Raw genomic sequence first — 9,586 nt, 5'->3', positions numbered from 1 at the left:
TTGTATCATCTGACCCAAAAAAAGAAAGTTCAAATTAAACTTCAAAGTAAAAATTGTTCCATTTTTCTATTTAACTTCCATGCATCAAACATGAATAAGCTGTGCTCTCTGTATTTGGTAAAGATATTTTCAATTCTGCAGAATGAAAAGAAAAAATTTGAAGAGAAAATTTACAAATTATTTTCTAAAACAGTTTTCTCCCCTCACTAGTAAAGAATTAAATGGTTGACACTCTTGAAATCTGAACAATTCTTGCATTTCTTTGGCAACAAAACTGGAAAAGTAAATTTTATAGGTCACAAAAAAAATTTCCAATATTCATCATACTCAAGTAACGACATTAAATCCAATGAAACATGCCTGTACCTCCAATAATTTCACTGAGATATATATTACTAGAACAGTTTCAACTTTCAAGTATGCGATAGTATATAGTATATTGTATATACGAGACAATTCTGAACCAAAAAGCATCAAGTTTCAGCAAAAGGCATTCATAGCTCATACTTTCTCCAAAACTTGATTAATGCTCAAGGTGGAAGACATATTCTATCAACCGCTGCAATTTAGTTGCATCCAGTTTTTGCTCTGTCACAATAGTCTGCTTCTTCACAGTAAGCATTTGAGAAGCAGGGTCCACAACCCAACCTTGCTGTAGGACATCTGCATATGCCAACCAAGAGCCCTTTAGCAATGGAAAATCAAGGATCTGACAATATATCTAACATGCATTACTTCTAGATGACAGCCAATTCTACCTTGTCAACAAGCCAATGGAACTGCAAGCAATGGGCCTGCATCAGCAATTCTAGCTGACAACAATTTAACAATAGTTGCAAGGGAACAACTGAAATTAAGCATTGCACAACCGATGGCATTATATCTAGGTCGCTAACTATTTTTCTAATACAAGATTTTAAATTAAAAACTTTTCTTCTGCAGAACCATAATGAATGTCCACAAATCATACCAATGGTATCGGAAACAACATAATTAGCAGGCCATGATGGGATTTATACATCAACTATTAGTATCTTTGAACAATCATGGAACTTCATTTTTCTCTAAGGGCTTCCTTAGTTCTTTTACCTGAATGATCCGGCATAAGTTCTCAGGAATTAGAATTGGCTAATCAGGCATTGCTGACAGTTTTTTTTTCCACCGAGCAACCGCAAAGATGGGACCTAAACTACAATAAAAAAAACATACACATTATCAGCCAACATGCTATGAGGCTCAGAAAGACAATGTGAGACCTTTCACAAAAGGCTTTATAAAGATTTTGTGTGCAGTTAAGCAACACAGGAACCTAACAAAATTTGAAATAGAGGGGGACTGTACGTTACGAGTGTATGAAGTCATCTATTTATTTGAGGTTCTGGCTGTATAAGTCCCCTTTGGACAGTTATTTATCTTTGTATTTTTTAATTGTGCAGCACAACAATAAGATTACTATCTGGAAGATAGACATGCTTAAATCAGAAAGGATTATAATAAAGGAAAGATGTTCATACATTGATTTAAGAAGGCAGCTATATCTGTTTAAGTCAAACATGGAAAATAAGATACTTACAATTAGTGGCATCATCCTCATTCATTCCCAGAAAGAGAGCAGTGTCTTGGATGGTTATTGTAGAATAAGCAGAAAGCAGCAGTTGAAACATCCTCTTTGTGTAAAGCTCTGCAAAAGGTTCAGAAGAAAGTTACTAATAAGTTGGTGAGCTGAAGTGTCATGGTGCCAATCAACTCGAAGAAGGTAATAGTCAAAAAACATGGAATATAACTATTCATCAATAAGAAATGACAAGTACCCTCAAGAAAATTTAATACATATAACAAACAAAGCAAACAGTGAATTCTTCAAGAATGCCTCTTATTATATAATCCATGCCCATCTTTGTGCCTATTGGTTATTCAACTGTAGAAATAATTGTACAGGCCAAAGAATTGTATCTAAAATTGTATATTCCCCTTGTAACAATCAGGTGGGGGTGAGGTCATGGGTTTAAGACCCCAAGTTTTTTTATACCAAGAAATGAAAATAATTGTGCAAAAAAATATTCAAAAAATCTTCAACTAAATCAATTTCAAAACAGCAGCAGCAACAACAAAAAACTTTAATCCCAAAATTTTTGGGAGAAATCAATTTCAAACTATAAGGTAAATAAAATTTTAAAAAATAACATATACTAACCTCATTCTAATTCTATTTCAAAGAACCACCTTAATTTTTGAAAATTAGAAACTTCCCTTTTGCAGAAAACAATTATCATTCAAGTATGGATCTCAAGATTTCATATTGACCAAAGAAGTAAGATTGGTAATTCTATATACATTAGGTAGTGCTTTAAATATGAAAACAGATTTACAGAATTCAATAGAATTCTGTAATGACAGAATCCATTATATGGCTTAGCTGATTGTCATTTACCCACTTAACAACTTATCAAAAATAAAAAATCATTAACACACAACCGCAAAACTACAAGGTCAGGCATGCAATATTGCAACATCTCTAACGACATACGGATGGAAGGAAAAATTACAACCTTTTATATGTAAAAAATTGAACTTGGACCGAATTTCAGGGATGTAACATGTTGCAGTTCCCTTCAAATTATCCTATGCCAATCTTTTCAAGGCTTTAGATCTCATTTCAACAATATATTCACAATTGTCAAACAGAGAAAAATTATTAATTATGAGGACAAGAACTGGTTGGTGTAATACATATACAAGGTGATTATTAAATTTGCTTAAAGTTTTTATAATGTTGAAGTCCTGAGAGCTCTAATATCTTTTATATAAATATATATTGATAAGTAACAAAAAGATTTATTAAAAAACAAAAACCAAGTACACTGGGGGTGTACTAAGGGTGAGGAACAATCAAACTCTCAAATTACAATATTTGAACAAATCTAAAAGAGAAAAATAAGGAGAAGAATGAAAAGCGACACTCCAACCTAATAGTGTACAAAAGAAGAAGGCTTTAATGTCAAGGATAGACCGTTCACATCCCTCAAAACTTCTAGCATTCCGTTCATGCCAAAGACACCACAAGATGCAATGTGGCACAACCTTCCAAAAGGTTATATTTCTATGCCTTCCAAAAGAACCCTACCAAGCTGCAAACATATCGATAACCCTCTTTGGCATAATCCATTCAATTCCAAAGAAACAAAACACCATTGTCCACAGCTCGTAAGCTATTGGACAATGAAGAAGAAGGTGGTCCACAGACTCCCCATCCCTTTTACACATGCAACACCGATCCAAAACTCTAATACCTCTCTTCCGAAGATTGTCAGTGGATAAAATCTTCCCTAGAGCAGCAGTCCAAGAAAAAAAGGCAACCTGCAACCCTAAGAGGGACCTTCGATCACATCAACATATTCCAAGGCAACGGCATCCCATTAGGTGAGGATAAGGAGTGATGATAACTTCGAACCTCAAAACCCCTACTCTTGGCTGGTCTCCAACAGGGTCTTATAATTTTTATGCAGTCCAAACCATGATTTTTTTTTGTTGGTAAGTAACACAAGCATCCAATGTGTTTTAAACCCATAACATCACCTTCCACCCACACTTTTGAGAGGAGAGAGTGCCATTTGGATGGAGAGTTCTCTCGTTTGGTATAGAAGAGAAAGGGAAGGGCAGAAGCCAAGCCAACATTTTCTATTTACCCAACATTGGGAGGAAAACTAGGTGGAGATTGGGGAGATAAATATGATTACTACTACACAGGCCCCAAAAGATAACAAGGAAAGAGAAGGAATGAACATGTAGATCTAAGTTGAAATGTTTTGCCTCACTAAATCAAGAGCAGCCTTACTTACTTCATTTTTATCAAACCATCAAAAACCAAAAGAAAAAAGGGAAACCATCCAACAATATTCTTTTATAAATAATTATTTATTAGAACATAACAGCACATATGAAATAGACAAGAAGGAAAACACAGACTAGTTCCTGAAATATAGGAGTTCAGTGAACTACAACAAAACTCAAAAAAAGTGAGAGAATTTTCCAAACAATGATAAAATGGTCTCAGAAAACTGAAATTTGAGCTTCACAACAGCTGTTTCACAGCCCTAAAAATCTGAGCATTTCGTTCTCTCCAAAAACACCACATAAAACATAAAGGAACAGCTTTCCACATTTTTCCACTAAGGTAACCAACTGTCTCATCCAGCAAGCCAAAAATTCAATCACAATTATAGACAGTCACAAGATCATACAATTTTATTCTTTAAAGATGAAAGAGCAAGTTTCAGTACTGTAGGAACTCGCCAAGGAGTTTACTAAGAAGTTGACTATTATTAGGAAGCTGGTGAACTACATATTTAAGTAGGTTGAGTAGCCAGTAATGTTGTTACTAGATTTTATTTTTAAAACAATATATATGTAAAAGAAAAAGATTGGGACCATCAATACCATGAAGTTGAAGGTTAATCTAAACTGATACGTGGAAAATAGGTTACTCGTCACTCTATTAGTGAGGCTTTAAGCTTGATAGTTGTAACTTCCATTGAAGAATAATATAGACAGAAGACATGATTACTTGAGGTAACTTTGGGATTTAATTCAGCAAGAACACATAGCAAAGTGTTAATTGAGACTCTAGCACCTAATAGAGTCTCAATTCCAGGAATTTTTATTCTTATAAGTTATTTCCAGGAGATAAGATAACAAGCACAATTAAATCTCCCAAGGCACCAGTGTTCCCCAGGGCACAGAGAAGCTTTGTCTCTCACCAGAGATAGGGCTTTAAGACTAAAGGTCACTTTAGTGGTTCCTAATACCTGCATAAGCAGTCCATACACAACAAAATAAAAAAGACATGAGCTCACTGTCAACAATGAAACAAATTTCCATTTTTCTTCCTGGCCTGAATTGGAAATCCATGTTTGACTGCTAAGGCAACACATGAGCTTCCTTCTTTCACAAACCAAGTAAGACCCTTGCCTTACTGTTTAAATTGACAATTTAGCATTAGTTAAAGCACCCAATCATCCAAATCAATCAAATTCTTTATCAACAAAATTTCTACTTCTTTAAGAGGTACAGCTTAAATTCATAATACCAAACTCTGCTCAAAGAACAAAGTGTTTCTCATTGTTGTCAGTGAAATATGCTGAAATATTATTCTTTTAATTAATGATGTTCCATAAAATACCAACTTCAATCTCATCCCTTGAGTACAAATACTGTAGGCTAAAATCCAAATTATACCCTATAAGTTTGTGTCAATTGTCATTCTCATCCCTAAAGTTCATTTTTTGTAATGTCAGTCCTAAATGTTCACATTTATTGTTAGCAAGGTCCTTCCCATCCAATACCATTAAAAATCTGCCGTTGGCAATAAAAAAAAAACCTTTTTTTTTTATACAAAAACAAATACTAAAAGTTCATTAACATTTTTTTTATATAAAAAAGGTCTAAAATTTATGTTTAAAAAATCTCTCAAATACCAATTAATAGCACGATTTCAACCCCAATCTAAGCCAGTAACACTTAGCAATATAAATCTAAGATTTTCCCAAAAAATTCAAAAACTCAACACCCAGTGATAAAATCTAAGATTTACCCAATAAATTCAAAAACTTATATACCCAGCAATAAAAGATAAGATTTTGAAGAAAAAAATAAAAAATAAAAATCAAATGTCGTCATGCCAAACCATGCAGCATCACCTTGCCGAAATCTACATGCGGCCAACCCTTAAACACAAATCCAAGCCATGCTGTACAAAACCCCAAAGCAAGCCTCTTGAGGTGATCTTGGAGCCACGAACTTGATGCCACCACAACCTCAAGGAAAAAATAACAATGTTCCCTCATGATTCAACCCTTCCAAACTCCCAAGAACAAGGTCCATTAACAACTCCTCTGTCCATTAGCCCTATAATTTTGAGAATTTCATACTTCTTAAACTATGCAATTGAGAAGCGATGAGAAAACAAAACAAAAAGAAGAAAATGAAAATGATTGTCTATCATCCTTGTGTTCACACTTTAAAGCAAAAAAAGCCTCTCATCATTAAAACAATGTCTCCCTCTCCTATGTTATATTTGACATCAGCAACAATAAAAAAATGCTGATTCCCCCCAACTACCAAAAGCAAAAAATATATATATATATATATATGTATGAAAACATTAATTTGAACATAAGTCTTGCTATCACTCATCCACCATCTAAATGATGAATTCCTAGCTCTGTTGTAATAATAATAAATTTTTTTATTGGTAACTTAGATACGCACCAAAAGGTATTGATCCACAGTACATTCAAAAGGAGTTAAAAGAAACAAAGATATATGTATATAATAAATAGTGGTAATGTAGTATTGTGTAAGATGTAATTTTAAAAGACTTGCCTGAGAATGCAGCAACAAGACACTGAACTTCTTGACTCCAATCAAACCCACGAATAGCCTCATGCACACCACCATAATCCCGCTTCCATAGCTTCTGACCAATTTTCTAAATTGCATCCACTTCTAGCTGACTCTCCTTAATTGCAGAAGCTATCAATTTCCAGAGAAACCGAGCACTGTCACTGCAATATACCCAATCCACATATGAAATAGGTGAATCCCATAAAATCCAACTCATAGAACAACAACACCACAAACACCAAAACCTATTGTTGTTGCAAAACATGGCTTACTCAAAACACCCAGTTAGGAAAACAACACATTTACGATATAAAAGGTCAAAACTTAGGCACAGTTTCTTAGATGCAGTACATTAGGCTCTTCAATTAAATTCAAACATATGGTTGCATTGACCAACTAAGTATAAACAGTGTTATATATTTTTTAGTGTTAGAGATATATTAGCTCATTAACATAGGCCCAAATCTAATTCTACTTTGTGTGCAAGCTAAGTCTCCTACTTATACTAGAAATCTATTAGTCTAGGGTTTAGTTTACTATATATACACATGTTATGGTTCATTATAACATAAGATTTGTAATACACTCAGGTATATTATTGATGTACTTCTTTAAGATTTTCCTTGTGAATGTAGACTATTAAGTTGAACCACGTAACCCTTGTGTGTTAATATGTTATATACTTTATGCTTTCGCTTTCGCATCCATACTAGCATATTGTATATCAATGCTAATAATTAACATTGAGTTTAATTAATGTAGTAATCCTAAGTAACTGTACCTAAGTTTTTACCGGATATTATGAAAAGCCATAATTTAGTGCTAGTGGCAATGAACCAAAAGGCAGAACCAAGAAATGATAAACGCAAAGGCCTCTCTTAAAAAAACATGGGAAACACCAACAAGTGTTAGCAACATGAAACATTGTATTGTTAGGTTCCAAGAAAAAAAAAAAAGACATACATATCATCAACGTAAATGTGGGCGAGAAGATGAATAGAGTAGTAGGGCCAATCGTCCTCATAAGCAACGCCCTCTGCAGCAGCCTGTTCAAACAACATTAACACTGTATCAGGTGGCACGCACAACAACAACAACAACAACAACAACAACAACGACAAAAGAAGAAGAAGAATTTGCCTGAAGCAAAAGGTGGTCACAGATATGAGCGAACTTTTCATAGGATCTGGAAGCCAAGGCCTCTGTAACTGTGAGGGAACTAAAATCCATGCCTCACACTCAGCTTTGCTTTTCTTTTCTTTTTTTCCTCTGAACTCGAAATAAAAATAAGAGTGTTTATTAAATAAACCCCGCCGAGTCCAAGAAATCTCGTTGGTTTTTTTTTTTTTTTTTTTTTTTTTTTTTAATACTCATAATTTAATTAATTTATCTTTATTCTTAAAATATAAAATGAGGTTATGCAACGTTCATTAAATAAATAAATAAATAAAAACACACCTTCCCACTTCCCCGTTCCCACTACCCCATGTTCTTTGGGGGGAAAAAAACCTATCACATTCCCATGTTTTAAAATAAAACTTCCATAAAAAATAAAAATAAAAATTACCACGTCACATAAGGAATGGAAAAATGCTTCCCGGACTATCTCATTTCCACCTTCTTTAAAAAAATTTAAATTAAATTAAAAATTTTAAAAATAAACCTACCAACATCACATAAGAAATGGTAAAAAACTTCTCTTTTTATTGCTTCCCCGACTATCTCATTTCCACCTTCTTTAAAAAAATTTAAATTAAATTAAAAATTTTAAAAATAAACCTACCAACATCACATAAGAAATGGTAAAAAACTTCTCTTTTTATTTGTTCTCTCTCTTCTCATTTTCAATGTTGTGGAATGCATAAGGAAAAATTCTAATAACATTACACCCCATAAACTCCAAACTCATAATATTCCTTCAATTACTTTTTCATTCTCTCATCCTATTTCTAACTAACACTATCTTCTTCCACACTTACTGTTTCATATACTGAATTCTTCTCAATCATCAGGTGTTTTCCTATCAAAATTGGGAAGCATTTGTGCAAAATTTATGTACTACTTTCTTAATTGAATTGTATAATGTGTGTCGTACTTTATTAACTACATATATTGTGAATTAGTAACTCTTTGACCTTCTATGATGCGTGAACTATATGAAATGTGATATAGAAAATTTGGTTATGAATGAAAAATTATGACACTAAACCCAAATGTATAATATTAAATGTGTATACCTACAAATTGTGATGAATGAAAAATTATGATACTAAACCAAAAAAAAAAAAAAAAGTTTCATTGTACATGCAAAGCGCGTGTACGCAATTTTAAGAGGATGTTAGAGAAACTTACCTATCACATTTATGCAATTGTAAAATTACCCATATTATAAAACAGGTTCCACAAAGTTGGAGTAAGTAGTTCCCAAAGGCTAAAAAAAGGGTTCCATAAAGCTGGTAGCTAGTATCTCATGACCTGTAAACCACAAGTTGATGTAATAATAACAATAACAATAATATTTTAAAACAAAAATAACATTAAAACCAAACCTTCACCTAACAATGTCTTAATGTGCATAGTATAACCCTTATAACATATCCAACAATATTTTCAAACATAAGCATACAGTTTAAACATTGTCTTAAGTTTGTATAGAAATGTTTATGAAAACCATTGTTGGGCTTCTTAGCTCTCCCTTCGGGGTAACATCCTTCAACTTTTTCAACACCAATCAAATTGCCTCTGTACGGTGTGCCTCCCTTGGGACTATTTGGACATTGGGCCCATGGTTGCTAACTCCCTTGTCAAAAGCTGGGCTCAAGGGCCACCAGATTAGCTTGGCACGAATTAAGGGGTCCCGTAGAGCCCAAGCACATTTGGGCCTAAAGTTCCGACACAACAGTGTGGCCCATGGCCTTAATCTAGGCCCACATGAACTGCAGGCCCAGGTGTTTTCACTTGATCCTTACTCGGGGACCTTTACCGAACAATGAAAGAGGAATAACGTCTGAACATACCATCATTTGCATACCCGGTAGCGCCCAGAAGCACCACCGCCGGGGCATGCTTTCTAGAGTAGAAATCAAGTTCCAAGGCCACTTTCACCATATCCTACTCTCACCTAACTATCCACTTATGGTTGATAATATTGGACCTCCCATTGCACTAACCATGGAGGTGATCA

General features: G+C 34.0%; 1 pseudogene; it reads right to left on the bottom strand.

Moving 5' to 3' along the window:
- Positions 1-306: 306 nt before the first annotated feature.
- LOC112031765 (COP9 signalosome complex subunit 8-like) lies at positions 307-7,694 on the bottom strand (annotated as a pseudogene).
- Between the last annotated feature and the right edge of the window lie 1,892 nt (positions 7,695-9,586).

The sequence above is a fragment of the Quercus suber genome, unplaced genomic scaffold (genome assembly GCF_002906115.3).
Source record: "Quercus suber isolate HL8 unplaced genomic scaffold, Cork oak 2.0 scaffold_107, whole genome shotgun sequence".
NCBI classification, from domain to species: Eukaryota; Viridiplantae; Streptophyta; class Magnoliopsida; order Fagales; family Fagaceae; genus Quercus; species Quercus suber.
The sequence above is the reverse complement of the archived record's forward strand: the minus strand, read 5'-3'. Positions and strand labels throughout refer to the sequence as shown.